The sequence below is a fragment of the Augochlora pura genome, chromosome 3 (assembly GCF_028453695.1).
Source record: "Augochlora pura isolate Apur16 chromosome 3, APUR_v2.2.1, whole genome shotgun sequence".
In the NCBI taxonomy this organism is placed as follows: domain Eukaryota; kingdom Metazoa; phylum Arthropoda; class Insecta; order Hymenoptera; family Halictidae; genus Augochlora; species Augochlora pura.
The window spans coordinates 17,577,743-17,597,801 of record NC_135774.1 but is presented as its reverse complement, the minus strand read 5'-3'; the positions used below and the strand labels follow the sequence as shown (position 1 = coordinate 17,597,801).

Genomic DNA, 20,059 nt, shown 5'->3' with positions numbered 1-20,059 from the left:
GTTCGCGGCCGTTTTCAAATCCATCGAGGCATATTATATCCTTGAATCATCGTCCTCTTCCCACCCCTTCATTCTCCGTCTCTGTCCGCCCGGCTCTCTGGTCCAATCTACCCTTCCTCTCTCTCTCTCTCGTTCACCCTCGTCCGGCAATCCCCGAATTCGTTATAACCGAGAGACGGGAACCCACGCAACCGTAACTCTGTAGGATACGATATGCGACTGAAGAGCAAAGAGAGCGTGCGAGAGAACGGGCGGAAGGGAGAGGAAAGGAGAATAATACACAGGGTGTTTCCTTAACAATACGGCTTACGCAACGCGTCGAAATGACGGGTTCTTAATTTACGAGTAGCCAGATCGTGAAGGTACATTTGCGAGTTATACATTTAGGGTTGTATTGCGAGTTATATCTTTGGTACTGTCTTCGACTATAGTGATCACAATCATCGCAACTAGGATCCTTCCGCCACGCGCTAGACGAGCTCGTCTCTCATTGGTCACTGTTTTTCCTTAATAACTCGTTAACGATGCCTCGAAGAACATTTTTGTAAAGGAAAAAGATACTTCAAATGACTTGAGAAACTCTTCGTTTCCCGATTGCGAGTCACTTTTTGGGACACCCTGTATGGAAAGAGTCGAGGAAGAAGAGAAGGTGGGGGAGAGACCGGGGGGTAGAAAGGACAGTTCCACCCTACCGTCGAATGGAGAAAGATGGCTCAAATCAAATTGACAAACTGTCGTGTGTTTCCCCGTTCGCGACCTCCAACGGTGCCTAAATGGAAAAGCGCATTGCGGGCGGCCTCGGTAAACGCTCGAATCTCGGGACCGTCGACGAGCGTTTAACGAATCGCTGATGAACCAGGCTCACGTTCAGACCGGTAAATGAGAAACAGACCATAGGAGTGACTGGCGCGCATTCAATGGCAAACAACGAGATGACATACCACTGTACCGAAAGCGAAGATTTCTATTCAAGACATGCGAACATAGGTGGAACAGTTTTGCGTGATAGTTGGGGCATTCAGAGTTCAGAGATTAGGAGCATGGCGAAACACAAAATATAGTAGGACCTTGATTATTCAGTCCTACAATATCGGAATTATTTATTGTGATAATTAAGTATACTTTTAGCAAATTAAAAATTGTCTGCGTCAGTTCCCTGATGTAAGACGTTTTGTCACTATTTTATATTCCTTATAAATGCATAGTACTTATAAACTGATTATTAGGTGAATCTGTGGTAGCCTATACGTAAAATGATTCATGGTATGAATCAATGAAAATGGAATTTGTTATTGTTTTATTATCTGGACACTCGTGTCATTCTGCTTAGTCTGGGTAATCGAAGTTACGCCGCATCTATGTATAGTCATGCATCTTCTTTCCATTATTTTTTTTATAAAAAAAACCGTGGAAATATTTACCCATCTAGTCTGAATTTGCAAATTGAGAAAATTGTAAAACTCGTGAGACATTTCTACTAGAATTTGATTTATATTGTGATTTTTTGCATGACATTTTATAAAGTAAATGTTGTCATAAATATTATGTAATTACACTCTCGAAGAGTATAATTACTTTGCTACAGTAAAATAAATTAAACAATATATCAGTACTGGGTATGTAAAAAATAAGATTGTAAAGGTTAAGGATATATGCGCTTCGAACAATTCAAATAAATACATGATCGAAACACGCGTTACTTATACCTATAGAATTGTATAATCATTTTAAATACTGTGAACGTCACCTGTTTAAATATTTTTTATTTCAAGTACAATTTTATGCAACGCGCTACACCAATACGCGAAATTTTTAGAAGATCATTAACAAGCGTTACCCAATGGTCGAACTCCAATTTCGATAAAACTTTTCAAGTTTTCAGGAAAGCCATACATAAAGAACACATTTTTATCGGCCGGGAATTAAGTTTGAGGAGTGAAACCGTTCTCTGAAAATTGACATTCCCAAGTTACCCCGCGGAAACTGTTCAAGATAAAATTATAGTTTGACTGGCAAAGTTCTAGAGCTCTCTGCATGTAGTAACATGGCATAGGTTAGTTTTTATAAAAATTCAAACATGTATAGAACATACGAAATTAATATCGTAATCTAGAAATCTGTTATTTTGGTAATAATGACTGAAGTTTTTAATTATAAATTATAAACTATTATAAAATTAAGAGTTTCCAAAAGATCTTTGTAGTACCCGAAATTTGTGTGAAATTGCTATTCCCGATTTTGTCTTAAATCTGTTTCTTTGATAATTATGATTCAAATTGCCGTGAAATCGATTTTAAAAAATAAGCACAAGTAATTAATAACTAGAACAATCGCTTCAAATTGATGATATTCCCCATTTTCTTTTACGTTCTATTCTTTTCACAATAATAATTAGAATTGTCGAGAACTTGAGTTTGAATAATTATTTGCAAGTTAAGTTATTATAAATGAAAGACTGCCGAAAAATATTTAAAAAACGTGTTTTGAATTTATTATTCGCCACCTCTGCTCTGTCTTTTGCAAAACAGCAAACATATTTGTTTCGATATTATCAGTCGACTTACACACGTGCACCATTTCGCCGGTAATTGTTCTTTAGCAACAATAAAAATATTGTTCGCGTTCAATTAACGCTCGGTACGTTCGATGGAATGCTTTCCGGCCGGGATAGTAGTGTGCGGTAACAACAATTGAGCGCTTAACGGATATACATCTCTCGTCATTTTTTTTTCCTCTCATCGAAAGGTATCACTTTTTCCAGATATTTTCCAGCATACCGGCGAGCAGTTCCGAAGTAGATTTCGCGATATTTATTTAATACGGAACACGGACGTGGACGCGCGCGGCGATTAACCGAACGCATGGATGGCGAAGGGTAATTGGTTTCAACCAATCAGCGCGCATTCGTCGGAACGTGCCGCTTATAACGCTTCTGTGTTTGTTGTAATTAGGATGTCAACGAATAATGCGTGTCCGGTAATTATCGATGATATCTGACTTTACCGACCTGGACGTTCGGATTAATTTCGATACCGAATTCGACGGGACCCGGTGGTAATTAGTTTACTACGTTTGTCGTCGAACTTGCTTCCGTTTCGGGGCGCGTTCTACGCAGCGGCGGAGTAAGATATTGTGCGTTCATCAAGGTCCGCGTATTAATGAATATTTAATATTGTTTGAAAATCCGATACAGAAATTAAACACTGGCTGGCAGGTATTATTTCGATTGTGTGCACCGATGATTATTAAGTTGACTCTACCGACGACAACGGTTCTTATGCGCCACCGAACGGTATTTTATTCTCATCGTTCGATGTCGTGCTGTTGCAGTTTTCGATGGAAATTATCTATCGTAATGTAGTATTTTTCATTCGTAGAGATCCGGTCATATAAATCGTGTAAGTCTACAGTTTTATTCTAAAAGTTATTACATTGTGTAATAAGAGGTGTTTCTTTTACTTTAGTGTCATGGCTGGACTGTAGAGTTTTATGCGAAATCAAAGCTGATTATAGAAAACTTTAGTGTTATAAAAATGTGTTTCCGTTTTTAATCTTTTTAATAAATTGCACACTTATTCTTTTGTATTTAATCTATTTATTTTAGTCGAAAGTGCATCAAATCTAATCAGTACTCGAGCCAATATATCGAGTCTTTGACTCTATGAAGATTAATAGAAAAATTATAAAGACATTAGATTCTTTCCATCTTATTCTATTATGTAAAGACACTTTTATCTATAATGATATTATTAATGATATAATTAATCATATTACAGTCATAACAATATTATGCAAATGTTACTACTTTAACAATTGAATCTAAATGATCTGCAGATTCCTATTCTACATGACTTTTTATTGAAAATAGAAATAAAATTGTTAACAATTTATACAATACACGCAAATTTAACACTTGATCTACCAAACCAGTCATGATGACGGGTTTCCAATATTTTTGTTCGTAATTCTTGATATCATAAAAATATTTCTATGACAAATTTCTAGATGAATTTTGCTACACAAGCGTACATTGTAATAAAATACGTACAAAGTTTAAATAAATCCAATCGTGTCACCTTTATAAAACAATACACATTAATCACATTTTAAATATGATACGATAAAGAATTAAATAAAGGCATTTAATTTGATTGATATAAGCATGGTTGAAAAGTGACAAAATTCAGAAAAATCCTAAATGTCTATTTATCACTTGCTAAAATCTCTACTAGTTACACGAACAATATTGTTTCAGAGTTTAGACGAAATTGACGGATTATCTATGAATGAATAAATCGAAGAGGGTCGAACCAATTTTTCAGCGGCTACCATATTTTCTCAGCAGGTATCGGTAGTAATAAGAGGATTCAATTTACCGTGGGAAATGAATTTTAAGCTTCCGCGGTTGCTTGAGTGAAGAATTTCCAAAAAACTTCGTGGAAAAAGCCTGGAGCGGAAATTAATTCCGAGACTTAATGAAACTGGTAATGAGCGACGAAGATTAAGGATATAAAGCAATCGCCTTGAAACTCTATTGTCACGGGATTTTCATATTTTGCACCGTTTTCTCGCTTCGGTCGGAACTCGTTTTAAAAAAAAAAAAGTGAAGAAGAATGGAAAAATACTGTATCCGTTTGCACGAAATTCAATTATTATGATTCTTTGATCGCCTATTCGTTTCTAAGTATTCATGATCGATTATTACGATTCAGTATGGATTGGATTAATTGATTGATGTTTTAAGAAGATGCTGGTAATATTGTTAATAATTTATAAGACTGGTTACAGCCACAATTTTTATTATGATTTTTATATTTTTTGAATAGAATATAGATACGAAAAAAATGAATATTTAAGTTCAAATTACTTTGACATAACCTTGACATTATATTAAATTATTATAATATTTATAATATGAATTATAAGTACCAAAAGTAGGAGCAACCGAAGTGCGATATTTTTTTGACAGTGTCAACTAACTTATTATTGAAGTATTTTTTTAAAGATATATATTTTTTAGAGAAAAAAAGTTACACAATTTTTTCGTACGTTTGGTTGCGAATTTAAGGTGAAAGCTGTCAAATTTATATTTAACCAGAAACAACTCTGAAGTAAAATAGAGGAAAAAGCTATTCCGTATGCATACATATAGCAATATATGAAATCCGCAGTTTCATGCGCATCGTCTAATAAATTGAGTCTAAAGCTGGAGCATACCGCGTTTATCAGCGCTGTATTGCAGTGGTGATCAATATTCACAATTTTCATAGCAAACCTGTACAATTAAACCTGAATCCGGTTTCGACCAAGAAATTCTAGCCATTTCGAAAATAACAATTTAGCTGTTATCGCTGCGAATAGCATTTTTGCATTCTCACAGCATTGTGACATAGACGAGCTGGAAATTTTATTTCATTTCAAGTTAGAATAAATATTACATTTATATAACTTTGAAATTTCATGCATCAAACTTTCTTCGTGCTTCGTATCATACCAGTTGACTTCCAGTAAAAAATATTGATCCTCGCATTCATATATGAATTTTGAAAAAATTATGAAATCGAAAATATTACCGTATAATTAAAATTAAAAAATAATATAGACAGCAGATAATTTCAAAATAACATAGAACCCCGGTTGTCAAACAACCGTAAAAGCTTCGGTCGCTTGCGTAAGGCCTGACATAAAACACAGCAATCTTATAACAGTTATGGGCGCATACTTTTTGCAAAGCGCCATGCTTGAGTCACCATAACTCTACCTAAAATTCACCATTTTCCGGGAAACAAATTTTTAATACATCCTAAAGGTTAACAAATTCAACCGCAAAGTTACCAACGCGCAATTTCCGAAATAAACATTTTCAGCATATAAGTTGACGAGGAAACTTGAAAAATATGAGTTTTCTATTTTCTTTTGTTATTCAAGTAATATAAAAATTAGCAATATCAAACAAGTATTATAGTCATTGTTTATCATGCTGGTCCTTCTATCGTCTAAAAAAGATTCAAGTCATTTACACCTGTCCCAAAAATGTTATATCGTTTTTCAAGAGCTGTTAACCGTACAGCCGTAACTATACATAGATGAGCGAAAAATTATGCTGAGTGTGTAGGCAACTGGGATCCTTACCCTAGCTTTAGTCATAACTCGGCCGAGAACCTCTCGCCGCTGCTCCACTTTGTTCATTCTCAATGTACCTGTAAATACAGTACACAGCGATAGGCGCATAACTGTGCCTGCGAGTTTTAATGGGCGGAAAATGTGCCGGCATCGTTACGGTAATCCCTCGTAATAATAATAACAATGGTAGTAATAACAACAACAAAGAAAAACAACAACAACAACAACAATAATAATATCCGCGTCGCCCTAACGGTTTCGTTATCTGCAACGTAGCAATTTATTTTTAGCCGACTGATTATTTTGCGAGAGATTAATCCGCGTCCCGGTCGGACGTGGATAAACACGGGGGCGTAAAAGCAAATAAAACTTTTAGGCGGAACGGTTCTCCGCAGTCCTATCGCGTGCTGCCCGTCTTCCAGCGTCCGAGGAATCAAACCTGCTGGTCCGCGAAGTCACGGGAGACCCCAGTCTCTCTCTCTCGGAGCGTTTTAATCCTCGGAAGCAGAAATTGTTTTGCGCGAGCTATGAAAGCCGGTTTACCTCCACTGGTCCTTTGAGGCTGAAATTGCTCCGCGCCAAGAACGAACATCCGCTTCTTCCCTGTCCGAACTCCGAGGCGTAGATGCTCACGTCTTCAAGATGTAAGTAGCTGTGCGCTCGCGCGTTTTATCCGGACTTGTTTTTCTATCGCGGCCTTTCGGAGATCCTGTTTTCCCAGCTCGTTTAGCATAGATCATCGGTGCTGGCTCTCGTTTAAACTTGTTATCCAATATTGTTGCGGCGGCAACACTGCGAGGCAACTTATCTCGTCGTTTCTTTACCAGACTAGGCGATATAGGAGGACCTGTCCTGTGTATCATTACTTGAGCTGCACGTTTGTTGAACTGATTAGATTTTTTCACTAATTATTCATAATTGTTACCTTAAATTCGGACAAACTCTGCTGTAAATGTTACTGCTTATTGTGTCATCGTAAGTGGTTTTAAAAGTTATTACTTCGAGTATCTATTATATTTAATTGCTTTGTGAAAATTAGTATCACGTTTATTGTATATTTTTAGTGAATAATTACAGAAAATCGGATGCCCGCAATTAATTAATGAACACAGTGTTGTGTCGAGTGAAAGAACACTTCACGGTCAGTCAATGTCCACAGAATTTTAACCCTTTGCACTCGAAGCCATTTCAACTGCAAATCTAAAATAATTTTTCTGACTTCTACCGTCTCCATTTTATGTAACAATATTTATTTTATGCCTACGAAATTGAGTCTCGTGAGTCATATAATAGTTAAACTTTTAACAATTTTTAAATGTAAGCTTTGATGGTATTTATAAAACTCATTTTAAAACGTGTTATAACAATTTTAATGGCGCCGCAGAGTCGCCACTCGAGTGCTAAGAGTTAAACGTGCATTTTTGTTATGGCAGTATTCTTTTACGAATGATATATATTATATGCATCTAAATTGATATATTATTTGACAGTATTTGTTAAATAAATGTACCTCAATCAGAAAAGATATTTCTAGCATTTTTTCCTTCATGTATATAAAACTACTTTAAATTCTTGTTTAACTCGTTTAAAATCTCGTTTTTAAACTTTTATTCGCGCCTATAACTTAGAACATGCCTTTCGTAAATTTCGGTAAAACATGATTGCAATTGGTTAACCCACACTTGAGCTACAGGCGTTGAATCATTATAAGAACTGCAGATTTCTTAGAGTTTTCGGTCTAAAATATCAAAAATCGTGACAAAACTGCGACATTTTCGTGCGCTACTATAAATATTTTTCTCGCTACATTTTATCGACGTTTACAGAAATAATAAATGTTGTTTTCCATGAAATATTGTTTTTCAGCGGCGCGGGCGGGCAGTCTAGAATTTTTATCCTTCGATCTGGAACAAAATATAAAACGGAGTTGTTTTTATAACAAAACTACGCGTCGTACGAATATAAATTCTATTTGATAAACTGCAAAGAGAATGATAATTAAAGCAAAGATCTAATTTCTATTCGATTATTATTTTTACGCATTTACATATTATCTTTGTTCTTGTATCTTGAAATAAATCTTCCTTCGGAATAGCAATCAATCAAATACAAAATAAGTGTTAAAATGAAACTTGTCAAACAGGATTAAAGCGTTAATATAAAGTCATTTTAAAACAGAATAAGGAATAACTCAGAAGTTGAAGGTTCACCGGGTAGCATATATTTATAAATGATTTTTATTCGATAATCAAGGTGCTTGGCGTGATATACATTGCACATGAAGACAGCGTGCATCCAATAGAATCATCGCTGCCTTCGTATGCAGGTATTGTTTTTTTTTTATTCTCTCGAGTGGAACTGGTTCTCTGAAAAGTTCGCTGACACGCCGGTCTCGTAGCTCGCGGTTTATTAATCGTTATCGTTAATGGAGCGGGAAACTAATTGACGGGGGGATTCAAAACCGACACGGCTCAACTCGGGGGATCTGGGTTAAGACTGATCAAGTTGATTAACAGTTGTTAATAATTAGGCGGGCCGCGGGAAAAAGCTGCTCTGTTGTTTGTTAAACCGATAAACGGTGCTCAATAGCGCGAATGGCGAAGTTCGCTAGGTTTTTCGAGATCGTTACGAGGTCTGCGGTCAGCCAGAAATAGAGATGACGATGGAAACGACCGCGGCGGCAAGAAAATTTCTCGGGAGGAATCGCGACGTAGATAATTGTAATTTATCGCCAATTATGGCTGATCTAGTCGGCTCGAGGCGAATGGAATGATGTAAGTTGGTAGATCTTTGCGCGGGACATGTGCGTTTTCAACTAGCGCGAAGAAAATCGATCGGCGTGATCCCTGATCTGTTGCAGCAACAAATGGCTTCAAGTAAGTTGATACATATTTGTACCGTTTTAGAAAAATCTGTTACCTACAATATGTTGTCCCAATTGGCTTCCGAAAACTTTAACTGCCGCGCGACAACTTTAAAAAAGCCATAAAATTACAGTATTTTATTCAATTAAATTAAAATTACGATGTTGTGTGACGTTAATTAATTCTTACGTTTTGTAAATCTAAATAAAATTAGAAAGTCAAAACAGTCAGCTGGTTGAAGTGTTAATAGGCCAAAAGTATTATTATATATATTCCTATCTCTTATTATAATAACTGGATCTCTCGTTTTCATATTCAAATTGAATACATAGCTCGGAATATTAATTCCCTGAAATATTACAGTGATATTATTTACAGCTTCAATGTGTCGAGGCCGCAGCTAATGTTTCACTAATCTTTATAAGTGTAATAAAATCGTCATCGTATTGCCTATTGTTAAGATAATATACTATACTTGTACGTACGACAAATGCTTTGTTTTCAGCCAATAGTTAATCACTTCTCGCTGTTACGTAACACCGATCATGGCCTCTTTAAACATTTATAAAATACAAAAGAAGATGAAAATATTGTTCGCTTTTACGAATAAATTTCGAAGTAAATTGTATTAAACTGTAGCAGAACACAATAATTATTAATTAGAATGTTAAAATTACGCAAAAGATGACAAAAATCGTCAACTAGTGTTCGTTTTTATTGAAAGTAAGAAGCAGAAAGTTAGAAACAGGTAGTAACAGTACTGTGAGACATATTTTTTATTCATTAATCATTTCATTGAGTCAAAATAATACAGCACCATGTGGAAATTTTTTAAAAGTTTTCTTTGTTTTGTATTTGATCTATTAATTTTTTTAAATCTGTCATATAGTAATAACAAGAAATAGTGGTTTATAAGTAGTTTATAAGCGAATGTCGACAGGGAAAACAGAAAACAATGAAAAATAATCCACATAAGAAACAGACCCAATTCTGATGAAATTGTTCTACTGAATAAAACGAAGGCAAAGGCATCCTAGATTTTCCGATCTACGAGCGAAAGATTCGCTCGACAATCAAATACGGTGTCCGAGGCGGCCGAAGCCTTGACGGTCGACCTCGTGCTTCTAATTTGCGTCGAAGCCGCACGACGTCGTCTAATATTCATTACTCACGGCGATATTATCTCGCGGCGTTGTTGTTGCTCCGGGATTAAGAGAGGAGCCGGACGATAACGACCGCTGCTGAAAAAGTCGAGTCACGAACTGTTCACCGGGGCGACGTCAGTTTCCCCGGCTAATAAGAGTGTATCGCAAAAAGGACGGCGAAAAGAAATTGGAAGCCAGTGGCGAAATGGGGGAGCCGTCGCGATATGGATGCGAATACGAGTGCTTTTCGAGAATCAAGATGAGGGAAGCGGCAACGAAAGACGTCGTTGTCACGTAGTCCCCTGATGGCTCGGCGAATTCACGGACCTCGACAGGGGCTTTAAAAGGAAGAAATATTAATCCAAGTTAAGCTTACATAACGATGAAACACGACTGTTTCTGCCGCCGAAGTGAAGTTCTCATGGAGACTGGAACGAACGCAAGTGCACTCTAACTAGACAAAGGCAGGCGCGCGCGGGTCACTTCTGTTCGCCTTCTCTTTCGCTGCTACTCGCCCGCGCTCGCTCGTCCCTGTGTGCTGGCGACCAGCGTGTGCAGACGAGCGAGCGAGAGAGAGAGAGAGACGAAGGGGGAAATTTATTATGCCCTCAGAACGAAATGCGAGCGTGTGCCGCGCGTGCACATACGTATGCAGGTTAATTAGCCTTAAACATACAGCAGCGAAGTGGCAACGAGCCGGGACATTTTTGCGACGTGCGTCGAAGACGTCGCCGGAAGCCTCGTTGGTCATTGAGCCCGCGCGAACAGTGCCGGAACAAAGTTTGTTATTAATATGCATTAGTGGTGTAGCAGAAGTTTGTTGCAGAAATTTATGGCTGCAGAAGTCTTACCACCCTTATTACGGGCTTATATATCTTCCCCGGTCTTGCACATGCTCGGCATGTGTTCATAATTCGGTCTCCATCTTGCATTAAATATGAAATGCCGTGAAAAGTTTGTAATACGCAGGTTTGCCTCGTACGCCGCGAATCTAGCACCTACGTAGCTCTGTTGTCTAATTGTCGCGATTGCGTATCGATGTAATTGACAAAAGCGAAACGGTTTAAGTGGCCATTTTGCTGCATCAAGCTGCAAAATTCGAGTCGGAATTAAAAATTTCTCGTTATTTATAAAACATTTTTCAAGTAGCTAGTCTGTGTTAATGTTTTTAACTAATTCTGTTCTTATGGCTGTATCAATAAATGTTCCACTAAATGTGTCCTTTGCGCTCTTTTGCATCTCGATATTTTTAAGTTACATATAATTTAACCCTTTGCACTCGAAGCTATTTCAACTGTAAATCTAAAATAATTTTCTTGCCTTGTAATATTTCCATTCTACGGAACAAAGTGCATTTTTATGCATAAGAAATTGATTCTTGTTACTCATACCAATAGTTTCACTGTTTAACAATTTTTTAAATCTAAACTTTGTTTGTATAAAAATTATCTTGAGACATGATAGAAGAATTTTAGTGGTGCCTCAGAGTCACCACTCGAGTGCAAAGGGTTAAAAGAAACATGAGTTTACATTTATTCCTTCTTTATAATCTTAATTGATCAAAGTAAAAAATTATTTAATTACTATTGTAGCGCGACGTTAGTTTTTAAGATTTTTGTAAATAGAAATATTCCGCCCGCGGCGGAGCAGGTACCGAGAGTCATAAAAGTACGAGACTCTGTACCTCATTGGTCAGGGCTAGAACCCAAAATGGGTATAAAAAGGGCACTCTCAGCCAGGAAAAAAGTCTTGCGACAATCTTTGAAAAGGCAGAGTGGAGAGTAGATACGGATAAAGTTGACCTCTCTGCCCACCTTACTCAACAATGTCTGTGACTTGGTAGATAGGTGTTACGCCTTGACCCAAGTGACAATCCGCGCCGCGACCGAGACGACCCGTCAGCTTCTCCGTGCGAGTTCGGTTTTTTGTACCAGTCTCATAACGCAGTAGTTAGAATCGTGTATATTCATTTGTTTTGTGTAAATAAACTATTTCGTTTTCCGTTAAAATAAAGTGTTACAAATTGGCGCCCAACGTGGGGCCCGAAACACTCCTCCTCCGAAAACATTTGTTACACTATTCGATTTAGTTGAGTGTGTAAAACAAAAGCTATTTGTTGTTAATGTAAGCAGTTATTCGAGATTGCAATAATTCGTTTATCATCGTTGGCTGTAGTTTGATTTCGATATTTTAGAGTTTTGTGAATAAGTTGCATAAATTCAAGTAATTCCTGTAGATTTTTGTAATTGTCTATTTTAATAGTCGGGTGGGGTCTCGTCAAACTTTTTTAAGTTTGTTATGAAGAACTAAGAATTACGAATTAAAGCTTAGAACTGTTAATTGCATGTGTTCTTAAGTACACGCGAAATTGGTAACTCTAGTACAAATATTTTGCTTTCTCATCTTTCATGTTATATTTCACATATTTTCAACTATTCACATATGGATGGTACATACATTTCTATATTCATGACTTATAGATCAGTGTCTAAATTTGTGTGTCCCTTAAATAAATAAAAAAAAGATATCTCATTGCAATCTGGCAAAGTAGTGTTGAAACTGTCCCACTAATGCAACACTTTTACAACACTTCTAATTGCCTTATTTATTTGCTTGACGAACATGAAACGTAATATTTCGTGTATCGATGAAAATCAGCGTTAAACTATTGCTATGCGCAAGTGTAAATGAGACTATTCTGGTCTATGAAAAGTGTCTGTCATTCAGTGGTTATGCGCATCCATTTGATGGAGGTAGTTATGCTAATGTGGAATATTGAACAGTTCTTGGTGGCCGGAGCGTAAATATTTTTGTAATCCATGAAGAGAAACGATAGGTAGTTAAGATTAAAAAACACTTTTTTAATCAACATTAGAAATATCAAGTGTTAAATGCGACAAATGTATATTGTCTTGTAACAATGACAAGGTCGTATTTATTTAAATTTCGTATGATTTCTGTTATAATGGTAAAAAAGTTTGTCTACAAGTTTCTCGTCATAATATTGTAATAATTTCAGTAATTGTAAAAGAAAATATTAGAAAACATTCAATTAATAATTCCAGTGTAAAGTATCTAATATCTTAATTATAGAATAATATATTGACGCTAATTATTAATATTGATACTACTATTCATATGCAAAGTAGAATTTTTGTAAATAATATTTATAAAAATCAAGGTCAGTAGAACTTTATTTGTTTATAATGAAAGGTCATTCTTCTGGTAATCGTTATTCATTCGTTATTTTAGATATATGTCGTCGTTGAGCAATGTCAAACTGTGTTAAAACAGTGATTTAGACGGCGACAGTTAGCGATTTGAATTTATAATTTTCAAGGTGTCAAGTTACGTACGTGTTTAAAAATTATAATCCAGCCGTAGTTATAATTACACCACTTGTCTCTTAAAACATTGAACAATCTACTTAACTTGTTGACTGGATCATTTCTCGCCCACGAATACTTGCGCGGATGCAAGTAAAAGGAAATGATAACAACGTGAAGCGATTTAGCCGACAATGAGTTCAATTATTATTTATTACACCGTCAGTCGCAATATCTTCGTACATCCGCCATATATAATTTTGTACATGACTTAAATATTCTTTTGCAGAAAGCGATTTCTAATTCTGATTTTTCTCCTTGTTAAATAACAAATACTGTTATTATAATAAAATTCACGTCAATGCTACAAAAACAGAGCAGGAATTTGAATTTGTTTATTAAATTGCTTGGAAAGTAATTTCGCTCTTCTAATTCTAAAATCTAGTTCTAATTTCATAAACGATTCAATAAATTGTTTTGCAAATAAAAACAGGATCAATTTCAATCAATAATGTTATGCGTTCAATGAAATTTATTGTAGATATTAATCCTTTTAGTGCCTATCAAAAGAGTTCTGTGTACCTAAACAAAATATACAAAATTCGTTTGATATAGTTAGATGAAGCTTCGGAAATAAATTGTAAGAATTTTGTAAAACCTGATAATTACAATATTCAAAAAGGGTGGAGAAATAAGAAATTAAATTGTTATTTAGTAAAAATATTAAAAAAACAATATTTGTTCGAAAGTAGCCAATCGGTAGCATATATTGTTGTTCGTCACTAAGTTAAAAAGCGTTTCGTATTTCTCTTTGATAAAACGAGATTGCTTTTCGAACCATTTAATACATTTTCGACGATGCTATACATAAATAGAAAAGGATGCCGTCTAAAAGCCACATCCATCTCTGCCATGTACAAATAAATAGCCTCCGAGAAGCCATTATGTATACCGACTCGATGAGAATAATTAACGCTACAAGAAACACAAGCAACAAGAACAAACCCGAAATCACACGCAACATTCAAGAAACTTGATGCACGGAACTGAACAATGATGCTAAGCGGATTATCCTCGCATGGGTCTCATCTTGCCGGAGTATAGCGGCCGACGAAAAAGCGGACATAGCTGCCAAAGAAGCAGCATCCGTCCTAAAAAGTGAAATCAAGACACAAATCTCGTACAAAGACCTCTCGCCGTCTCATCGCATGCAGCCAACAATGAAGAGTGAAACAGAATATCTGTCGCGATAAGGAAACCAAAAACTCACGGGTATTGTGCAGATCTTCTTTCAGCTAATACCGATTTGCAACAGAATTGAAAAGGAGAAAATAATTGTGACACGAGACACGCTGCGATCGTGACACTGCAAAATGACACGTATTCGCTAATTATTTACTAAATTATATATATTTAATACTGAGATACATTTTACTTAAAAAGATATAATATTTATAAGACAAATCAATAAAGTAATGCAAATATTGAAGAAAAATTGAAAAATATCCTTTCTAAGTTACAATGGAATAATGGAGATAACTCTCATTATAATTGGAATTCAGTATGAACCAAATTTAAAAATTATTTGCATTCCTCTTTCATATTGTTTATTTTCTGATACTTCATTATAAATATTATTATTATATTATAAATATTTATTTTCTGCGAATTCATTGCAAATGAAATAATGTATATATTTATATAAACACATCAAATAAAGATAGAGGTATTTCAGTTTTATTTTGTGATAACTCTTTGCACAGAGTTGCACTAAGTAAAATTACTTTCGCGTACAGATTCCAGGTAAAACTGTTAATTTGGCTATAGTTAATAGTCGCCGTTTGCGGACGCGAATGGGTCTAATCGGTAATCGTCACAATTCGGCCAGTCGAAAGACGAAATCCCGGGCTTCGTGCCGAACAAACAAAACTGCGACGCACGTGGACAGGTCTATCGCCGGTGATGCATGCGGCACCGTCGGCTCGCGCAATCAGAGAGCAGTCGAACAGAAAGACACGGCAAGATAACGGGTAGAGAGAAGATTTGCCATGGCGCTACGTCAGAGCGGGCCGATTTGCATAAATAAGGCGCGGGCGGCGTCGGCGTCGGTGCCGGCGTCGGTGTTCCATCAGGTATTATGCTCTCAAAATGCATCGAATACGGAGAGTAGTCATGCATCGGCGATGAATGCACACCGGGCCCCCTCCGCATCCATCCGCGTATGCGTCGCGGTTATCCGACAGCCGGTCGTCGGCGTCGGTGGGAAGAAAGAGAGAAAGAGGGCGGGGAGGGTTGGAACACGGGCGAAATACCTGACCATGATAAATGCCCGACGCACATCACTCTCGCGACGCACGTCGCTCGAAACGGCTACAATGCAGCCTCGTGCCTATTATGCTAAAATGCAATCTCCTGATAACCACAGCGGCGTCATTGCGGAGCTTAATCTCACCTATCTGTACAACCGGCCTAAGAGAGGGAGAGAGGGAGCGAGAGAGAGACCGAGAGGGGGGAAGGGAAACAAAATGGGAATGAGAGACCAGGCTCACGGTGATTCGGGATAAAGAGCGGGATCGGTGATAGTGGCTGGATGAGAGTTCGTTCCAGGGAGAAACCGAGCGGCCAGAAGGAGAAAAAGATAGCGAGGCCTGATGGGGAGGAATAGAGGGTGAATGCTAGGAGAGCGAGCGGGCGAGTGAGAGGCAGAGGAGAGAGAAGAGACACAGAGAGAAAGAGAGGGACAGAGAGAGCGAGAGAGAGACAGAGACAAAGACCGAACGAAAAAGAGAGAGAGAGAGAGAGAGAGAGAGAGACGAGGGTGGAAAATGCTGGGAGAGATAGAGCCGGACAATGCTGGTAGAGACTGAAGAGATACGAAAAGAAATAAATTCCACGATCGATAAGCGTCCGGCCCAACGTCAAAGCACGGCTGTATGGGTGGACACTGGTGTGCCTCGGATCTTCCGATAAAAAAAAGGGAGGAACGGCAATCGACGTATCATTTCGAGGGTGTGGAACCAGTTTCGAATCTTTCTTGCTTACAAGTGGTCGTTTCGGTGTCCCAATCACAGGCTCGGCGCGGGGGTTGGTGCACGTGTAGCGATTAGAGTAACTAGCTCCCGAGGGAGCGTTGTTGATTGTTTTATCTTGATTACCGCGATAAGACTCCGCGACGGCAGCGGGCGCGGTTTGAGAGTTTCTTGGTACGACCGGGCGGAATGATTCGATAATAGTAATTCCGGCGAATTATTCGATCGATAGCCGGCCGATAAATTGTTCGCCGAATGTTTGTTTTTAGCCGATGCCGGGCTACGACGATAGGGAACGCGGCGGGTTGGAATAAGTGGCTTGTTTCTAATCGATCGGATACTTGAAATTAGAGATATATGTTTAAGTAGGTCGAACGCGCGGACGGAGAAACGTTTACTTTGCTGATGAGACTTTTTGTGGTGAGAATATATAGCGGGCGCGTTGTTGATCTTTATTTTACAAGTGTCTACGTTAATGTACGTTAAATAGTTTTTAGCGTAAATATAATGTATTTTTCATATTAGTGTAGATTTATGTAGGGCTTCGTATACCATTTTTTTTAATAATATTTGTCAAGGAATAATTTCTCATTAAAACACACAGCGACGATATTTTTAAACTTTTGCTTATGTAGATTTTTCGACCTCGTATTTTAGTTTAGTTCCGGAAAGGAATGCTAAATATTTTTGTTACTAGCTCTTTGTTATACACTAAATGCGCATGAAAATTAGTATATGTTAATTGAGAGATATTTTTATGACAAAGTAGAAGAATTGGCAGCAATCTGATTTTCAGTGTATTTCATACTGCTTTGAAACTTTGTTAACATTAAAACTATCGAAAACGTCAAAGGTGTATCTATGGGATATTATTCTATTCAGTACTTTGATCCATTTAGAAGAACACTATGATAAATCTTAATTAAAATGATAACAAATGCGTGTTTGTAATTTATGTAGTACAATGAAATTCAATTAGTTTCTACCTCCAATATTTCTGTTGTTGAAGATATATAATTTATAATACATTATATTTTGCAAATATTTTAAAGATATTTTCTTACCATCAAGTAATATGTTTTTCACTCTATATATTTGTAATTTATATGTTTGTTTCATTCCGTAATAGATCATTATCATTAAAAATCCATTTTAGGTTTTCTTAATCGTGTTTTATCATCGTCGGTTTTTACATCGTCAAGTACTTTAGTACGTCTTTCACATTATGTGATATAAAATTTATTTCTTACCTAAATTTGTAGCGCGACATTAGTTTTCAGAACAGCGTGACGAGTTCGGGACGCCGGCGACGCTCGGTGACCGTACGCGCGGCAGACCAGGTACCGAGAGCAATAAAAGTACTAGACTCTTTGCTCATTGGTCAAGGGAAAGCACCCAAAAATGGTATAAAAAGAGTACCGTCAGCCAGAAAAAGGCAATCTTGAGAGAGTCTTGCAAAGGGCAGTGTAGAGAGTAGATACCGATAACGTTGACCTCTCTGACCACCTTTTTAAGAAATCGTAGGGAGTAGATACCGACAAGGTTCACCTCGCTGACTACCTTGTTAAGCAAATCTGCATCTTGGCAGATAGGCATTCCGCCTTGACCCAAGTGACGATACGCGCCACGACCGAGACGATCCGTCAGTTTCTCCGTGCGAGTCCGGTTCTTTGTAGAAATCTCTCACAACGTACCAGCGAGCATCGTGTAAAATATTTGTTTGTTAAATAAAATATATAATTTCGTTAAACACAACGTTATAAATTCAATTCATATTAGTTCTATATTGTAGCAGTTTTAATGTCGTTTACCATCAACAATGAAGTAACAGAATTAATAATTTATAAGTTTTCCTTGAACTAAAACTTGGTCAGTCTGTCAAATACACAGTTTCTCTACTTCAGCTGCATCATAAAAGTGGTAACAGGAAATTTCTCCTTGCGTAATAATAAAGTTTACATTGTCCGATCAATAAAATTGCAGGAATTACTGTTGTCGCCGCGCAAAACTGTTCGCCGAACGGCGAAAATTATTTATCGGTCACTATGTTTCTGTAGTTTAGGATACTTGTTATATTTGCCGTCCGTGTTCCAGCGATGTCTCGCTGAAATTCAATATAAATCCCCGTTCCGAGTTTTGTCGCCCGGAAAGGCCATTTAAAATCCGCGGGTTTGCGAAATTTATAACGCTACAGCGTTTAAGTCGTTGCATTATTGCGGCGGTGGATAAACTCGAAATAAACATGTCCGTCTCTCTCTCTCTCTCTCTCTCTCTCTCTCTCTCTCTTTTCGCAACTCGACTGTGCTGCACATATACTGCAGTTTTTAACGTTTACCTTTGTAAAACTGAAAAATACGCGAGATGCGGCGAACATTCGCGGCTTGTAACCTGGTTCCGACTGATATACACTGCCGAGCAAAAGTATCCAGACACTTACAAAATGTGTAGTTGCAACGCATATATATATATATATATTACGTAAACGTCAAAAATTCCGATGTACACTATTCCTTATTTTGTTCTTTAACACGTTTCGTGCCACGTGTACCGACATGGTACATTCTTACATGCTTATTTAATGCGCTAAAAAACATAACAAATTTAGAACTGAAGAATTATTTTTCACTATAAGTGAAAAACTACACTACATATATATTAAGTTTTAGTAAAATATCAAATGGCTAGTGTGAAGAATGGAATAAAACCATTCATTAATTAAGAGAAATATAAGGAGAAGCTTATTTTTCAAAACAATATGTTTGCGCTTTATCAACAGATTTATCTTACAAATATGAACATTATTATTATTAATACCAGAAGTAAATAATTACGTAAATAACTATTTACTATACATGTACTTATGTTAATCACGTCAACTAAAAAATAAATCTTCATTTCTTAATTTCTTCAAATTTCTTTTTCAAATTTTCATACACATAATTATTATCAATTATTATGTACCATTACTTTTATATTATAACCAATATTCTTCAGATATTTTTACTCGGGTCTGTTTTTAGCTAATGACATTGTTTTATTAGATTTTCTATTTATAGACTTCAATTATAACAGTCCATTTTCATTAAAAGATATGTAAGTATAAACAGAGTTCGTTGTTCTTCTATAGCTATATAGAAATATACGTGATAGTAATTATTACCGAGGATAACTTCATTCTATATAATTTCCCTATAAACTTAAGCCGCATTGTTTAGATGACAAAAAGTGTTCAGATACTTTTGAGCGACGGTTTAGGTACCGTCGGAAGGTAGGTACAACGGAATACAGTCGGAGAACAAAAACGTTCAACAGAGCATTCCATAATCTTCTTTCGAACGTAATCGGCTTAGCCACGCATTATTTTGACATTTATACGAGCCCATCTTGGCAAATTTTATTTAGCGGCCGCACAGAACACAAAACGGACACCGGCGGAACCGTAATTTTTACACCAGACAATATTCTAAAGTTGTTTCGAATTTTTCCTCCATGATTATTATATAATTGTTTTCAATGAAATATACCCCTGAGACGGCAGCATTAACGTAAACTATTTTATTTAAATGGCATAA

The 20,059-nt window shown here is 36.8% G+C and overlaps 1 protein-coding gene across 4 annotated transcripts in view; it reads left to right on the top strand.

The window, feature by feature from the left end:
* The window catches only part of LOC144478809 (uncharacterized), a 668,769-nt gene that overhangs the window by 404,501 nt on the left and 244,209 nt on the right, over positions 1-20,059 (top strand). The window contains exon 1 of one of the 4 annotated variants that reach the window (XM_078197077.1): positions 8,968-8,999. The exons of the other annotated variants lie outside the window; for them this stretch is intronic. The gene's annotated coding sequence lies outside the window, so the exon portion shown is untranslated. Of the gene's footprint in view, positions 1-8,967; positions 9,000-20,059 lie in introns of those variants that run through there. 4 annotated transcript variants of the gene reach the window in all.